This window comes from Cryptomeria japonica, chromosome 8, assembly GCF_030272615.1.
Source record: "Cryptomeria japonica chromosome 8, Sugi_1.0, whole genome shotgun sequence".
NCBI classification, from domain to species: Eukaryota; Viridiplantae; Streptophyta; class Pinopsida; order Cupressales; family Cupressaceae; genus Cryptomeria; species Cryptomeria japonica.
In genome coordinates this window covers 243,959,652-243,978,029 of record NC_081412.1, presented here as the reverse complement: position 1 = coordinate 243,978,029, position 18,378 = coordinate 243,959,652, and positions in this window count along the sequence as shown.

Sequence of the window (18,378 nt, the reverse complement as noted above, 5' to 3'; positions counted from 1 at the left end):
TAAATTTGCCCTTTAATCATGCAAAAAAGGAATTAATTTATTACAAAAGAGAAATTAATCACAAAGCAAGAGTTAAATTGAAAATAGAATAAAAGAATTAAGAGAGAAATCAAACTTGAGATATTATTTCTTTTTCTAAATTGAGAACTTGAAATCAGAAAAGGAATTAAATTGAATTATTTATTTAAAATTGGAGCTCAAAGCTTTTGAGAAAAAGAAGTTCAGTTGCATTAAAAGAGTCTTTTCTTGCATAAATCAAAGAATTATCTATTTTTACCACAAGTGCATGGAATTAATTAATTCTTATTTCTAATGCAACTTGAACTTCTTATTTGAATGCATTTCAATGAAACTATAATTTGAATCTATCTCAAGGTTAACTGAACCTAGTTTCTCAATTATTTCAATTCATTCTAAATTGTGTTTTTTCTTGATCTCTCTTGTGAATTCTCTATAAATTCAGCCTTCATCTCTCATTCAAAGGAGCCTAGAGATATTTGAGAAACACCTTGGAGATTATTATTATGCTGATTTTGCTTTGGAGTCATTGAAGACCTTGTGCTTGCTTTTTTGAGATTATTGCATCTTAGTTTAGCTTTTTGCATATTTAGTTTAATCCATATTGTTTGAATTCATTATTGCTTGAATCCATATTGCTTGAATTTTGATTGCTTGAATTAATCAGCCATCTTGCATCCATATAGTTTAATATCATGCTCATATAGATTAAATCCTTCGTCTTGGTGTAGTCTAGTCACTGGTATTGCTTATAAAAATCTGAGAGTAATCTTATACTCGCATCTTTTAGAAGGCAATTAGCCGCTTTGTTATGGTTTATTATTTATTGATTATTGATTTACTAACCATACATGTAATGACTTAATTGAAGTGTTGTGTCTGTAGCTATCAGACTCTTTTCACTTTTTCACACACACAATGCCACCTAAACATGTTGAGATCCCTCAATTGGAACTCTAAAATGGAAAAGCTGATCCTCTTACGTATGTCAAAAAATTTCAAACCTTGTGTACTGATTTTGCTTATGATCAACAACTGCTTGCAAAATTGTTTACAAGAACACTAGGAGATAAGGCCTTACAATGGTATTGCTCTCTGACTTCTTATTCTATCACTTCTTTTCAACAACTAGGAAATTCTTTCATCCAACAATTTCAAAATAACATTGGTCCAAAAATCACTTTGACTGATTTAATGCATTGTAAACAAGGTGTTAAAGAAAAAGTGACTGATTTCATTGGTAGATATAAGCATTTGTGTGCTCAAATTTCTTTTCATGTACCTGATAATGATATTCAAAGAATTTTCATTTCTAATTTGCAAAAAGGTATTAGGGAAAATCTTCTTTTGTCAGAGTTTACTTCCTTTCTGCAGTTGTGCGCAACACTCCTCAATTATCGACTGGTTGTGAGTCAAATGGAGCAATCCACTCCTATGGCTCTGAGTGATAAGGGGGAGAGTGTTCAACAACTATTTGCGAAGTTCAAACCAACGAAAAGCTTCATCAAATTCAATGATCCAATCAACAACAACCATGTGGATGCTACAACAGGTGTGCCTTCTATTTCTAAAATTTTCCAAAGACAAAGACAATTTACTCCTTTGAATGAATCTTTATATAGTATTATGTCTCAGTTGTTGCAAAGAAATGTTAACAAACTTCCTCCTATAAAACAAATTGATCCTTCTAAACTTGCATCCCCTTATTTTGATAACAATTCTTTTTGCCAATTTCATCGTTAGCCTGGTCATGATACTGAGAAATATTTTGCATTGAAAAATAAGGTTCGGGACTTGATTGATAATAATACTATATATGTGGCAGGTGTGAATGATAAAGGGAATATATCAGTTACTCCTCCTATTCAAAATCTTAAGATTTTTATTGATCCCTTGCCATCTCATACCTCTAACGTTATTGAGATTGTGCCTAATTCTCTCTTTTGAAGAATTCACCTCTATGGCTCCAAACTTGGTTAATATGGTAGAAACACAAGATATGCCTAAGGATCCTTGTATTAAATTTTACCCTAGCGAGACCATTAGAGCACTCGATGGCCCTTTATACATAGTTGCGAAGGTTAAGGATATCCCTTGTCGTGGTGCCCTGATTGATCCTTCTTGCATGGTTAATGTCATAACTGAAGAGTATCTTTTCACTTTATGATTGCATAAGCCAATCTATGATGCTTCTAATGTGGTTGTGAAGCTATTTGATGGCTTCTCTTGTCCTACCATTGGCTCTATCACCCTTCCCGTTGAAGTTCATACTAAATTCATGGATGTTGACTTTGTTATCATACCTTCTTTTGAGCAATTCTGTGTGAAGTTGGGCTATCCTTGGCTATCTTCCATGAAGGCTATTGTTTCTCTAATCCACAAGTGTCTAAAATTTCCTCACAATGGAGAAATCATAACCGTGAACCATAGCTTATTTCGCCCATCTAAAAGAAGCCCCGGTGTTCCTATTGATCTCTTTTGGCCTAAACAATTTCAATCCCTTCCATCAAGGAGTGATGCTCTTCTTCAGTCTTATAAAAAATGGAAGAATGATATGATCTTATCCTTAAGTCAACCTAGATTGCCAACAATTGACATTCCTATTATTCTTCAAGATGAGGTTCTTCCCCTTTCGAATAGAACTAATCTCCCTCCTAAGGAAAATTGTCCACCTACTCCTATGGATGTGACTTTACCTTCTCTTAAGGAGAGCAACAATATTCCTCCTAAGGTTAGACCTATACCTCCTCCTCATGATGGACCTCGTCTCCTTCCTACACCTAATATTCCTTCTTTCTATGGCGCAGTTCCACCTCCTTCCTCTTATCGAAAGAAGGAGTCTGCTTCTCCTCTGGTTCAACCAAAAAGACCTCAACCTAAACCTTACACTATCAAGGAGAGAACCATTCCTACTTCTTCAAATGTTCCTCCTCCTTCTCAACTTTCTGCTAAGACTCGATGAAATCGTTGTACGAGAGAACACTGACGAAGACATCGTGTTCGAGCTCATGAAGCTATCCCTCAAAATACTCAATCTCCTCAAACTCCAACAGTTGACATGAGTCCCTTTTCTCTTAAGCAAGATGTTCAACCAACATCTCCAAAGCATAAGTTGCATAAAACATGTGATGGTTTTACTTCTATTCCTGTTCTTGCTCCTCTTTCTCTAAAATTCGATGAAGAAATGGGTGAAAATGTTATTCATAATGGTAATACAAGTCCTAATGCTTCTGATAGTGAGTATGAGTATGTTGATGTGGACAAACATTTACCATACGAGTTTTCACAAACCCTAATCCTAGGTCCTAGAATCGAACAAAGTTACTTACAACATGAGCATAGTCCTTGTTTGGATCTTGTGATAGCTCCATCTGCTGTGCTCGATATCGCTACTCTAGTGTGCTCGATATCACTACTCTGGCATGTTTCTCGCCTTCCCAAAATAGTGACTAGCAAGATTGGGAGGCAGATGTCATGCTCGATTAGCAATATTAGCATTGCAGATCTTTCTCCCTCTCCTTTCTTTATCTTTTGTGACCATTCTTCTATGTGTATCCCTGTTCTTCCATTGTTCCCTTCATATCTACTTGGGGATGATGCAAAGCATTGAGATCTTCTCTTGGTCTCATTCATGTTGACTCAAAATACATCCTCTCTTCCCTTTCTTCTAAGGTAGTGTCCTGCTTTGGGGAATGAAGATTATTTTATGCATATACATACATGATATACATGAGTTATCATACAACATACTGACCCCGAGGAAAGTGAGACTACCTCGTGTTTTATGTTCATTATCCTTGGGTTTATACCTCGATTGGGGGCTAAATCTGTGATATAGAATGATCCCTCCTTCTCTTTCTTTTGGGTGTATCCTAGCTTAAAGAAATCACTCCCGATAAGGCGCGTGCGATCTCCTTAATGTGGGGGCATACACTTCGCTCATACTTTCCTTCTTGTGATACTTAGAATTACTTGGTGAGCTTTGTTTTTCTTTGTAATCTTTAGTATCCTTGCTTTCATGACTCATAGTGAAGGGAAGTTTTCTACTTGCAATCATGGTTCTCCCCTTCTCGATCTCCCTTTTTACTTTGTCAATCGAAGTCGTAAGATCCTAAGTCCACTGGGGGCTTGGCGCATCTTGCCTCCTTGACGTGGTAAAATTTTTTCAATCTTGTGTCCTTGTAATTTACTAACAATATTGGCGTACTCTTGTACTCCCGCTAAAGTGGGGGCTAAATGTAGTATCATAAAATTGCGACCCTAGCAATTTCTGACTACATTAGGGTCCTCACACATGCAAACTCGAATCATCTAGCCTGATCAGAGACCAGAGATTGCTCGGCTTTCAGAAACAACTTGTTCCTTGGCCTCCGCATCACTCTATCTACACTCTTCCCTGGAGAAAGGGGTAGGACATAAGTATGGCACCCTTGTCCCCCTAGGACAGGGCAAGACCTTCCTAGAGCATGCATTGTGGGTTGTGCAGTGAGTGGGAAAAATCCCCTGATGTCAGTCCATGACAAAATTCAAATCCACTATCATGTATTTAAGGGGCATTTGTCCTCTCATTTGCAAAATAAGTGAAGGTTGGATGAGAGGAAAATTCACAAGTGATCAAGCATTCAAGAGCATTCAAGCATTCTTTTCTAGTATTGAACATTCTCAAGTCTCCGTTCAAGGCTAGGTCTTGCATTCAATTCAAGGATTCAACCATTGAAGAGGAGATTGATTTCAACATTCAATTCCACATAAGAATTTCTGTCAACATTGCTACTACAACCTCCCTTGAGGTGATTTACAATCTAGTATTTCATTTACATCTACTTTCAATTACTTTCTTTCATTACTTGGTTAATTCCAAAATTGGGGTTTGACCTAAAGGCAAACCCCCAATCCCAACCCATTTCCCTCTCTTTTCTATGTGTAGGTTGCAGGAGCCCAACTGTACTTTTGGATTCGGGCTTCATTTGTAGATGCAGAAAAACCCTTTTCATTTCGGAGATTTTTCAGAGGACCGTGTGCATTCCCACCATGGTCCGGGCAACTTTTCCTCAAATTCGCAAGGCGACTTCATCTCAACATTTTATTGCCAGATCCGGGTGCACAACTTCATCCCATATTCTGATCTCAAGTTATAATCGATTCTTTGACACTTTTGCACTACATAATTCAATCAATTTCCTTTCCAAATCAAACAAGGAAGAGGGGATCAACTTAGCATTCCCAATTCATTCAAAATTGAATCTACCATCTTTGTGTGGAGAGATTGAATCTAGTGAATTATCATCTCCTTCTTCCTAATGTAATGGTGGAAAGTGCTTGAAGGATAATCAATAGTGAAACTCTCATCTCTCTTTGAGGGAAAGGGTAGTTTTCCTCTTGATCCATCATTCACCATTTTCCCACCATTACAATATATATATATATGTGTGTGTGTGTGTATATACATACATATATACATATATCTATCTATGTACATATACACATATATGTATATACATATGCATATATATATATATTTATACATATGTATATACATATACATATATACATGTACACACACAAACACACACACACACATACATATACATATACATATACATATACATGTATATACATGTATATATATATATATATACATATGTACGTACGTACGTATGTATGTATGTATGTATATGTATATTTGATTATACATACATACATACATACATACATACACATATATATATATGTATGTATGTATGTACATGTACATGTACATGTACATGTACATGTACATGCATATGTATATGTGTATATGTATATGTATATATGTATATATGTGTGTGTATACACACACACACACACACACTTAATCATCAAGGTTAGGAAAATCAATCATAATCATAGATTACCAAGCATATTTAGAGTTTTGAGGAAGAGACATGATGGGCTTGCTTGAAGCCATTTCTACACCAAGCCCAAGGGGATGTCAATCACAACCCTCTTACTTGCTTGGCGGCTTGCACTTTCTTTCCCCATTCATATCTCTTCCTGAAGACACATGCCCTCTTGTAGGATTGAGGGGAGGTTGTAAGGGGGTTAGTTGACTTTGTAAGTACCCTCTTTGTCCTAGGATGCAATGGTCCTACTAGGATGACCTCCTTACAAACCCGCTAGCCACCCATCTCTTACTCCTCAGGCCTTCTCCCACAAGAAGGATTTCAGACTAGTATATCCACCCTATATTTTTTCATAGGAATATATACATAAACATTATTGATTAATCAAAGCAATGTGTATAGCATATATATATATAACTAATTGACAAATATATATAAAAGTCATTTATACCCATGAATATAGGGAGATAATGATAATCTAATGGAGTTAGATGACTGTTGCAATCTAGTTCAATCTAAAATTCCTTCCTTTCAAAGGTTGTTTACTAATATGTTGTTTCGCAATCTTCCTCTTGTTCAATTTGATGCTATTGTTTGATTTTATATTGCTAATACTATGAAATTATTATTTATTGATGCTTCCTTGATGATGTATCTTTATCAATGCTTGATGTTTCTCCCCCCTATATATATCAAAGAGTCATGCCCTTTGAGAATTGATGAGACATATCTTCTTATTGCATCCCTTTACTTTTAACTTAAACTACACCTTATAAAGTAACATTACTAATTATAATTAAATAACAACTATTGATAAATACACTAATATCACATCATTTGGTGACTATAATACATCGCTCCTAGTAAGATTACACTTCATCTTAATAGTCAAAGGTTGTATCAGAGTCATTGCATAGCATTTTATCTAATGAAGTCAAATGTTGCATTACAATCACTGCCTTAAAATGATCTCTATCATTTCTTCTTTAAACATGATTGTTGCCTACATTTGACTCATCAATAATAATTGTTGTGTATTCATAAGACTTTCACACTATTATCATGGGCGATTAATATGTATATGTATCAACATTAATCTTCACTAGTTATCTTGCATAGTAAGAAAGGGGGTCAACAAAGATAGGAGTAATTCGTTTTTCCTGTAGATGATTAAAAGCAATGCTTTTCTTCTTAAAATATTCCATCAACTATCTTATTTTTCTGATAGTTTTTGGCTTCCTACAAAAAATCATAAAGTCTTACAAATAAGATGATTTTCTTGATTATTGATATCTTCTCTGGGGTGGCACATAACAATAAATTGTTGAAGGAAACTTCTTTTTAGTAATGTCCCCACATTGAAGTTAGGCATCTGCCATGCATTTAGTAACATAGAAATCTTGACATCACAAGGTGATCCCCTCACAAGACAAAAGTTGATTTTACATTATGTCCCAAAATTTTGAATCAATTTTGGCTAACAACTATTGGAGGTATGTAACTCCACCAAAATGTGAGCAAAGGTGAACTAAGAAAAAATATTTGAATGTCTAGGAGAAGAAATTAATTTCCCAATGGAGGATATGTTGGATTGTCCTTATAAATGTAGAGAGGGATTTGGGATGTACACCTATGTAGACAAACATCTTGTAAGAAGGTTGAAGTTTGGGTACCATAATTTAATATACAATTTAAGATTCTATGTAGGAAAACACATATCAAAAGGATTAAACCATGCGTACATGGGTAGATAGTAATCTCACCCTCTAGTAGGGGTTACCATATTTCTTTTATCAATTTTTTTAATTGCACCAATCTTGGCAAATAATTATAAAAATGGCATAGTAGAACTCATATATTGTAAAAAAAATCCACCTTTAAAACCTCATCTTTGAATTCCACTCTCTATATTTATCTTGCTAAATCCTTGCAAAAATTTTATTTTGGTTCTAAAATTTCAACATGTTGTAAAAGAGAGGGAATAATTAACAACTAAGTATGAATTAAGGGAACCCACAAGAAAGGAGCCCACATGGACGAGCAAGGAAGAACTACTAGAGGAGGGGTCAAGGTTTGAAACTACCTTCCTATCCAAGGAAATTAAAAACCTAGTAGCTTTTTGATATAGTATGCTAGATATAAAATGTTTCATTTACAAATTATAATTTCTTTATGGAAAGTTCTAAGGTGAAACTCTAGGTTTTGCACATGTAACATTGTAAATGGTATACCCTATACAATTTCACATTATGTTTAGCCCCCATTTTGGAGATGGTGTTTGATATAAGTGAAAATAGGCTCAAGATGGTTTCATATATGCAATATTGGTCTCACCCCCTTGTGTTAAATATCTGAGCAATTGAGAGGGGGGATGACAACTTAAACTTTTTCTTCAATATATTCGTACATTTGGAATAACAAATAGAATTAATTAAGGTAGATATAACATGAAAGCACATGCACAAAATAGATCACACAATGAACACCAGATATGATGTGGAAAACCCAAGAAGGGAAAAACCACGAAGAATGTTAGTTCTCAATATATAACACCGGTTAAGGTGATTTTTACAAAGGGTGTCTCACTGCCAGAATGCTCACTAAAGGTGGGCTCATTGCCCCAAAAAAGGTTTATCACCGGAGGAAGAAAGAAAGAAAGAAATATAATCCACCACTGTAACACAATTTGCGATACTGAAACTACTTCTAATGCCTTATCAGGAACAACACACTTCACACATCATCAACAATCTGATTTTTCTTTTTAGTCTTGCACATCTTCCATACAAATTGCCGCACTAACTCATTCAGATCATCCTCATATTTATATTATCTCTGGGAAACATAATCTTCTAAGTCGACCGTGAGTTAGCCAAGATAGAGATCTAAAATAGGTCAACACTAAACATTTCAATGGTGGGAAGGATTAATGAAAAGTAGACCATACCACAACACACATCATCTATTAGATCAACATTGTTACGTCCATCACAAATTTCAGACCCAAATCATGACTCATACACTACACAAATACCATTACTCATCCTCTAATTCTGAACCTAATCCCAACCCAAAATAGCACTACCCAATACAACAAAAATAAGAATGGAACCAAGATACTCATGAATACAAACAATCAACACCATATCCGGTAAACAGGTAAATACAGATCACAAATCAACTAAATCAATCTGCATTGAATATTAACCGAAATAGATCTTTTGGAGCACCAAAGATTCTTGAAACACAACTTACAGATCACCAATTTCAAAACCATATGTTGACATCAATGAAAACCATTATGTTAACATCAGTCACAACCAACACAATCATCAACACCACATTTGCAACAATCTCCCCCTTTGTCATTGATGACAACATCCATCAACAACAAACACAAAACTCTCACTCTCTCTGCATCACCAGATCAACAAATTTGTACATCTCTCCCCCTTTGACATCAAGGACAAACATGGGCATAACTCTCCCTATGAAACTTACTCCTGCTCGTCCTAAGAGGAAGCATCCAAGCACTAGTCCAGATAAGAATATTCAAATAGTTCACTAGACAAATGTACAACCAAAATGTACATCACTTCAAATTAGGAAGGAGTAATACCCCTAACTTCTGCTAGAGATGCTCAAAAGTATCTTTAAACAATGCCTTCATGAAGATATCTACAATATGCTCTTTTGTGGGTGCATACTCAAGATTTACTTCATTATCCAACATCTTTTTCCTCTAGAAGTGATACCAAATAGATATATGCTTTGTTCTAGAATGTTGTACTAGATTCTTAGAAATATTTATTGCACTAATGTTATCACACATAATCGAGATAGGTTCATTGAACATTACACTGATATCCTTCAAAGTCTTCTTCATCCATAATATCTATGTGCAAAATGAAGATGCTACAATCTATTTTGCTTTAGTTGTAGATAAAGACACAAAATCCTTCTTCTTACTCAACCAAGCAACCAACCGCAAGCCAAGGAAGAATGCTACACCACTTGTACTTTTCCTGTCATCAACACTTCTAGCCCAATCTGCATCAATATAAGCTATCAAAGTAAAATATGAATTTATTTGATACCACAAACCAAAATCATTTGTTCCTTTTAGATATCTGAAAATTCTTTTTATTGCCACAACATGTGATTCTTCTAGTTCTTGCTGAAATCTAGCCGCCAAACAAACTGCATACATGATATCCGGTTTGGTAGCAATCAAATATAACAATCCTCCAATGATTGATCTGTATCAACTCACATCAGCTTTAGGAGATTTTTCCTCTTTGGTTAGCTTGCATCCGGTGGTCATAGGTGTACACACCAGCTTGGAGTTCTCCAACCCAAACTTCTTCAATAGCTCCTTAATGTATTTAGATTGAGAAATGAAAATTCCTTTGTCATTCTGATTTAATTGCAAACCAAGAAATAAATTTAACTCATCGATCATGGACATCTCAGATTCCTTATGCATCTCATTAGCAAACTTTCTACACATGCCTTCATTTCCTCCAATTATTATGTCATCATCATAAACTACAACAATCAAGATTTTACCTAAGTCAGTTTTGAAATATAAATTGTTATTAGCAGATCCCTTCTGAAAACCTTGATCAATCAAATACTTATCTAGCCTTCCATACCAAGCTCTAGGAGCCTGTTTCAATCGATACAGGGCTTTCAATATGCAAATAATGTTTGGATCATCTATCAATTTAAATCCTTCTGGTTTTTCAATGTGGGCTTCTTTCAATTCTTCATCCAAAAATGTTGACTTTACATCCATCTGATAAACCTTGAAATCCTTAAAGGTTGCAAAAGCCGAAAAACATCCTGATAGTCTCCATTTGAGAAATAGGTGCATATGTCTCCTCAAAATCAATGCCTTCAACCTGTGCATAACCTTTGCAAACCAACCTTGTTTTATTTCTCACAAATTTTCCATCCTCATCCAACTTGTTCTGGAATACCCACTTTGTTCCAATTGCAATTTTATCTAGTGGTCTATGAACTAGTTCCCATGTCTAATTCTTCTCAATCCTTTCCATTTCTTCTCTCATTGTCTTTATCCAACTTTTATCGATACAAGCTCCTTCTGTAGATTTCTATTCAATCTCAGATAATAAACATATCACACCTTTTTCTTGAGCTGCTTTACTTCTTGTGATGATTCTTTTGTTTTTATCTCCAATAATCTGGTTTACTCAATGCTTCTTTTGAACATATCTTGGGGTCTTAGATGTAGATATTGTAGCATCCTAAGTTTCCTTTTCTTTCTCTTTTTCTCTAGCTTTCTCTTCCCTTTTTTTGTTATTTGATTCATCAAATTCATATCCTACCAATTTGTTAGAGTCTTTAGAAATGCCTCCATCAACCTTCACATTTGCGCTTTCAACAATCTTGTTCAATATTTTGTTGTAACACTGATATGCCTTGCTTCTTGTAGAATATCCTAGGAATATGCCTTCATTTGCTCTACTGTCAAATTTTACAAGAGTATCTTCATCTCTTCAGGTAAAACACTTGCTTCCAAATACCTTAAAATATTTCACTATCAGAGTTCTACCATGCCATAGTTCAAATGATGTCTTTCCATGTCTTTTTTGGTATAGAATTTTGTTAAGAGTGTAGACTATTGTGTGAATTGCTTCACTCCAGTATACTTTCATATCTTCCTCAGAGGCTTTAAAGGTAGACTCGAATTTATTTGTCTTTTCCAAACTTTGTTATCTCAAATGCAAACAAGGTGTCATACAGTTGTTCCCTTGTAAACTTCTTCAGATCATAAGTTTCTTCAATAGCAGAGATTTTATCACTATAGATTTCCAGTAGGGACATCAAAATCTTATCAATTATGTCTTGATCTGTCAAGGTGCCACCAAGTTCTCTGATTTTATTTACTGCTATGTCAACATTCTGAAAGTAGCTTGTTATATCTTCTCCTTCCATTTTCAAATTTTCATATCTGTGCTTAGCTATTAGCTTCTTTGATAATTTAACTCTATAAATTCTTTCATAGACATCTCTCAACTTTTCCAAAACCTCATAAGAATTATTCAATGAAATAACTTTTGTTAATTCAGTCTTTGATAAAGCACTAAAAATAACATACCTTGCATTTTCATTCTCTTCATAGGCTTGAATCTCATCTGTAGTGGTAAGACCATTTGTCGGTTGTACATACTTAGTTTCCACTACTTTCCAAGTGTTGTATCCCAAGGAGATCAGTTACCTCTCATCTTCACTTTCCAAAAGTTATAGTCAGATTTGTCAAAGATAGGAATGGTTAGTTTATGTGCCATCAAATCAGGATCTACCTCAAGTGGTTAAGCTCTTTTCCAAGGAACCAAAACTTTGATACCAATTGTTAAATATCTGGGAAATTAAGCAGGGGGTGAATCGGTTGACAACTTAAAGTTTTTCTTTAATAAATTCACACATCTAGAATAACCAATAAAATTAATTAAGGTAGATATAACATGAACGCACATGCACAAAACATATTACACAATAAACACTAGATATGACATGGAAAACCCAAGAAGGAAAAAAAAATGGAGAATGTTAGTTCTTAAATATAACATTGATTAAGGTGATATTGGTTAATGTGATTTTTACAAAGGGTGGCTCACTGCCAAAATGCTCACTGTAGGTGGGCTTATTACCCCAAAAATGACACAAAGCTGAAGGGAGAAAGAAAGATAGATAGATAATCCACCACTGTAACACAATCTATAGTACTGGAATTTCTTATGGTGCCTTCTCAGGAACAAAATACTTCACACATCATCAACAATCGGATTTTTTATTTTTAATATTGCACATCTTCCATATAAATTACCACACTGACTTGTTACAATCATCCTCATATTTATAATGTCTCTGAGAAACATAATCTTTTAAGCTGGCCAAGATAGAGATCTAAAATAGGTCAACACCAAACATTCCATAGTGGTGGGAAGGAATAAGAAGTAGACCATACCACAACACACATCATCCATCAAATCAACACATTACATCCATCACAAATTCCAAACGCAAATCATGACTCACACACTACACAAATGTCGTTACTCATTGTCAAATTGTGAACCTAATCGGGACCCAAAATAGCACTACCCAATACAACAAAAATAAGAATGGAACCAAGATACTTATGAATACAAATGATCAACACCATATCCAATAAATAGAGAAATCCGAATCACCATCAACTCAATCAATATACATTGAATATTAACTGAAATACATCTTCCGAAGCACTAGAGATTCTTGGAATGCAACTTCCAAATAACCAATACCAAAACCATATGTTGACATCAATGAAAACCAACACAATCATCAACATCACATTTGCAACACCTTGTGCCTCGACCTTTGTCACATAGAAAATGTTGGACTAGGGTGCCTAACGCCCTTGTCCTCCCAATTTGACTCCAAGTTTGAATATGTGATTGTTGGTGTTAGACCCTTAATGAATATATTTTTATGTTGACCTTTCCCAAAAATGTTGTTTGTGAAAAGGTGTTAGTTACATATAAAAGAAACTCTCCCTTTCATTTGCAATGACTTCTAAGATCTCCTAAGAATCTCCCTACAATCCTAAGTAGTCAAGATCAATAAAGTGAAGAAGTTTGAGGGCACTATCAAGCATACAACAGTCTATTATCAAGTATCATTCATTTTTATGATTCATCATTATTATCATGTTGTACTAATTCTTTTGCAAGACTTTATGAAAGCAAGTCATCAACACCTTACATGAGATTCAAGCAAGGATTTCATGCCTAAGGTAATCATTTTTTCTATTTTTTTGAGTCATTTTCTATTGGGAAAGAACTCCTTATCAATCATTCATTATTGTTGTGTAGGTAGGAACACCAACATAGGCCTTGGCTTAGGAAAACTCCTATACAATACAACCCTTTCCCTTTTTTTATGTGTGTAGGTTCAAATCTAAAGATCGTGATTAAGAAAACTATACAATCAAACTTGAAGCAGACAATGATGAACAATTTCAAGCTTTAAATGGTTAAAAACCCTAGTAAACTTGTCATAAGCACTATTTTCCACACTTTTTTGTTGAAATTTGGAGGATAGCAACCCTGTAGTCTCCTAACTCCATTTCTAATATTGGCTTGTGATTAAACCATCTTTAGGACAAGATCATCCAATACTTGTGTCTAGCACAATCAACACCAAATTTCAGCACCAAGTTCCTCTTTATATCTCAAATTTCCAATATCTCTAACTTTCTTGTGCTTTTTTGTTCTATATTTTTTGCATATTTTCAATCCTATTCAATCTAGGATTCTTTTACCTAGTTCATTACGCACACACAATTAATCCTAATTGTATGTAATCAACAAAGGTGTGTGTCTAAATAAATGTGTCTCTTCCTTCTGGACAAAAATCCAAGCCTACTCACATCTCTAATGTTATATGGGAGAAGGATTTGACCTAGGTTAAAGCACATGTTAGTCTAGGGTCACTTTTCCTAAATCAAAACACCCTCACAAACTAAGCAACTATGGACATGGAATAGAATTCAACATTGTATGCCTATAATTTGGTTAGTGTTTTATGGTCAATTAGGAATTATGAGTTAAGATAATAAAACCACTAATAAGCCAAATCTACCTAATAAATTGAAAGAGGAGTAAACCTAATGGATCTAGCAACAATCCAAATAAGGAAAGAGCCAAAATTCTGATTGGATTCACTGATTGTTGATGATTATCCTATTTCTTAGTTGAAAATTGGATGATAGTTGTGAAATTAGAGTAAAAGCATGAATAATTGAAGTTATCTATCAAAAACATGTTGCTACCAAAATCCCACAGAGCCACAAACTGAGATCTGGGTAAAAGAATATGTTTAGAATTTGTTCCTAGAAGTTCGGCTTGATTTTTTGAGACCAGGTAGCATAGACTCACCTTGGTCCTCTAAATTTTTCTCTATTGAAAGTTGAACTTGTTCATTACTGTCGACTTTGTTGAACTTCTTGAGTACAACTCTTGCACCTATTTCCTATAGACAAAAAGAGAGGGAAAGATGTTGGGGATAGGGGTTTTCCATAGGTCAAACCTCAATTTTGGAATTATTCTTGAAATTGAAATACAAATTGAAATGGAAATTGCTACAAAGTGCATTTTGAGGAAAAGGCCAAATTTGAAACAAAAGTCTTGATAAAATGAAATATACCTTTATGGAGTTGTGTTTGATCCTCATGAAAGGGTTTTAGAATGTCTTGTAAGATGCCTTCAAAGAAGATTGATCATGGATGCCATATGGAATGCATAAATTGACTTTACTTATACTCTAATCCTTGATAAATGATTGATTGCTTGCTCACTTGAATTGAATTAGGATCATAATTATTGCCACTTGAAAAAGTTAGGCTGGATTAGGTTTCAAATGAGAGGGGTAGACCTCTGAAAATGAATTGAATTTCTAGAGAAGGTCAATATGGGGTCAAATTTACCACTCACTTGAAGTGGCCATTGTGGGGACCTAAAATGGGTCTTGATTAGGAGGACTAGGGCACCCAACACCCTAGTCCTAAGCTAGGACCAAGGCATCCAATGTTTTGGTCCTGAGAATCAAGACTCCAACATGAGGGGTAGATAGTGAAGGTGATGGAAATGTGAGGTTGATAGGTGGTGTGAGTAGAATTAGGATAGATATCGACCATTAGATGTTGAAGTACCAAAGTGAGGTCTAGGTGAGGAAGAAATTGTATGTGGCTATAATTTATGACACTATATTTTGGCCCCCCTTTAGTGGGAGTATGAGACTAAGAATACTCATGACAAAATACAAAGTTGCATTACAAAACTTTCACCAAGATATCAAAGAGACAAGACACACCAAGCCCCCAGGGACTTTAGGAGCTTAGTACTCTAATATCAAGACAACAGGGACAACACATGAAAGGAAAGAAAGAGAGATCATGATTGCACTGACCTAGTAATTTTTACTTACTACGAGTCATGAAAAAGAATAATACCAAATTACAAAGCAAAAGGCTTAATTTTCTAGGTAACTTGAGTATCAAAAACATTTCATGGTGTGTGCATAATTTAGTGTAACATTGAGCATAGTGTATGCCCCCATGTTAAAGAGATTGCATATGCCTTATCAAGAGCAATTTCTTTAATGTAGTATGCATCCAAAAATACAAGCACGTTACCACAATGAGATGCCCCCAAGAAAGGACAAATCAAAGGATAATGGTCACAAAACACAGAGAAAAAAGCACATAAGGGATCCACTAACTCTGGGGTCAGTTTGCATTTATGATAAATAATATGTATCAAGAATATTTGTATTGAATTGAGCTTGTTCCTCAAAGGTAGTGGAACTATAAACACAATGGAACAAGAGCACAAGTGTCATTTTGAGTCAACATGGAAGAGACCAAAAGAGATCAATGCTTTGCATCATCCTCAAGTAGAAAACACAAAAGCACACGTGGAAGAATTGAGATACAAATAGAGGAATGTTACAATAGATTCAACCTCTTTATTACCTTGCACCAACAAAGTAACTGTTTTCACGAGGATTTGCACCTGAGGCAAGATTTAATTTCCTGCAATCCTATGACACATTGGACTGCTCTCAGGCTGTGGGTATCCTATTATGAGAGAAGACCTTTGGATTATAGGTCAACTTCCTATTTGATCATCTAATAATAAATTAAAACTGATTTTGAAAAGGGATAGAAGGATATGCATAAAATGAAATTATTGCTAAAAAGGTGATCCACCAATGATTGAAATGATCTAAAATAATTACAAAATCACAAAAATTCTCAAGTATTGAAGCTATGCAATCTCGCAACTCTGTTACTTATGCCTGCAAAAATGATTCTTATGAAAGGCTCTGACTTTCTGATGTATACAAAAAGCAGAACAATGAGGTTCTCACAGTTTTGATGCAAAGAACAAAAACACTAACATAGACCTTCACTATGACATAACATTCTTAGCATTCAACATTGAAGGACTCTGATGAAATAAATGATAAAACAATATTTTACCATAAAATTCACAAACAACACTTGAAAACCAAGAATAATGAGAAGGAGAACAACTTTTTTATTGAGAATCAGGAGCTATTTGCATTCCAAATTTGTAGAACTGCTTACCAAATTCTGAATATTACTCATGAGAAATCTAAAAATACTCATAAGTAATGAGTTACAAAAGAAAGTATCTCTACTGTTGAACAAGTACAAACTCTAGAACTCTTTGCCCCCTAAAAAATATGTGACAAAAGTCACTTATATATTAAGCCTCTCAAAATTCAAATTTGAATTTTGGCTCTCAAAATGAATGTGATGTCAACAACCCCCAAGTCCCTCCTCAAAATTGGGTACTTAACTGAAAGAGAAACTCCTCCAAAATTGCATAAGGAGTAGCCAAATTGAAAACAATCTCCTTGGGTGGATGCAACTAAAAATCCCTCAAAATTAGGGATGAAACTACAAGTATCAAGTAGTTAGACCCCTAAAAACACTCCTTGACTCAACTCTTACCCATTAGGACTCTTTAATTGGAGTTAAACTCACAATTAGGTGACAAATCACCTATTTTATCTCCACATGTTGACCAAAGAACTCCAATATCTCCTAGACTTATGCCAAACTCAAAAGGTGATTAACTCTTTCCTATATCTTATCTCACACAACCACTCAATGATACCTCACTTTGCATTTGAAAAAGATCTTTTATCTAAAGTAATTTATAACCATTACTTTAAAATAAAAGATTTACAAATTTATAAAAATGCAAAGGGGTTTACAAAGGCCAAACACTTAAAGAAAATTACAAAAAAAAAACTAAAAGGCTATGGCATATAATATGAGAGAAGCTTTTATTAAAACTCAAAAGAAAGTTTTAGTTTTATTGGGCTTCCTAGGATTTCTAAACCTTACTCAGAAAGTAAAAGATGAAAACATTTCATCTTTTTCTATTTGCATCTCCAATCTATTGAGGGAGGCCACCATGAGGAAACCCTAGGTTTCAGCCTGAGGAACTCCATTGAGTCATTGTCATGGTTACCTACAGAGAGTTTTCTTCAAGGATATTGTGAGTTAAATAAATTTCTTGTGCCCGATTTTCTCTTTATTTTCTCTTTCTTGAAGACTGTTATGCATTGATTTTGCACCTTCAATGTTAAATGCTGCTACAGGTTTTTCCTTTATAATCAAGAGTTCTATCCTTTGGTCTTTTCACTGTAAATGCTACTTTCATGGCAATGACCTCTCAGCTGTGAAGTAATGATTACACTTTGCTTGGTCACTGCACTTGATCTTCAACATTGGGAATTTGTGGTTTATTTTATGATGAATGCTCTGTCCATGAATCTATGATTGGTTCTTTGCAAATCCCTATGGCTCTCATTGCATCATTGAAGGTTTTATGTGAGGAAGTTGCCTCTATGAAGGGACTAGAGTTTGAAC